Raw genomic sequence first — 694 nt, forward strand, 5'->3', positions numbered from 1 at the left:
AGGGGAAAGGGGGGAGGTGACCGTTAATTTTGGTTATCTCTCCGACTGGGGGTTGGGGGGGTTTTTTTTTTTTTTTTTTTTTTAGGGTCAAAATGAGAGAAGAATCATGATGATGATGATGATGATGATGATGATGATGATGATGATTACGGAGAATGTTTTGTAGTAAAAATAACAATCCCAATATATTAATTTGAAACTTTCTCGTTACGTTTTCTTGCAATTTATCCTTTTAGCAGAAACAGAATCTCGTAAAAGCGTTCGTCCTTATCGGACGTTTCACATTTGTCATTTTACAAACAATTTTTTTTAAAACGCTTTTTCTAGAAGGGCGGTTATTGCGGTAACCAACACTTTAGCAAAATAGCTCTAGTTCGGTCAGTTTGTTTTGACAGCAACTGCGAACATCTATTTTCAAGTCTTGCTACAAATTCTCAACTGAATTTATTGTATGTCTGGACTTTGAGTTATGTATTTATTTTTTTTAAATGCATTCTTTGATCTAAACCACTTTGTTGCAGTTCATATTTTATGTTTAGGGGTTTCCATCACCTGGAAGGTGAACCTCCACCCCATTCTGAAGTTTTTTTTGTTTTGTTTTTTTTTGCATATTAATTTTTCTTCCACCCTTTACTCCGTGTATCTATCTAATTTCTCTTTCCAATAACTTTGACCAGCTTCTGTGTCCTTAGAG

The sequence above is a fragment of the Poecilia latipinna genome, unplaced genomic scaffold (assembly GCF_001443285.1).
Source record: "Poecilia latipinna isolate Pla-1442-1.1 unplaced genomic scaffold, P_latipinna-1.0 Scaffold3, whole genome shotgun sequence".
NCBI classification, from domain to species: Eukaryota; Metazoa; Chordata; class Actinopteri; order Cyprinodontiformes; family Poeciliidae; genus Poecilia; species Poecilia latipinna.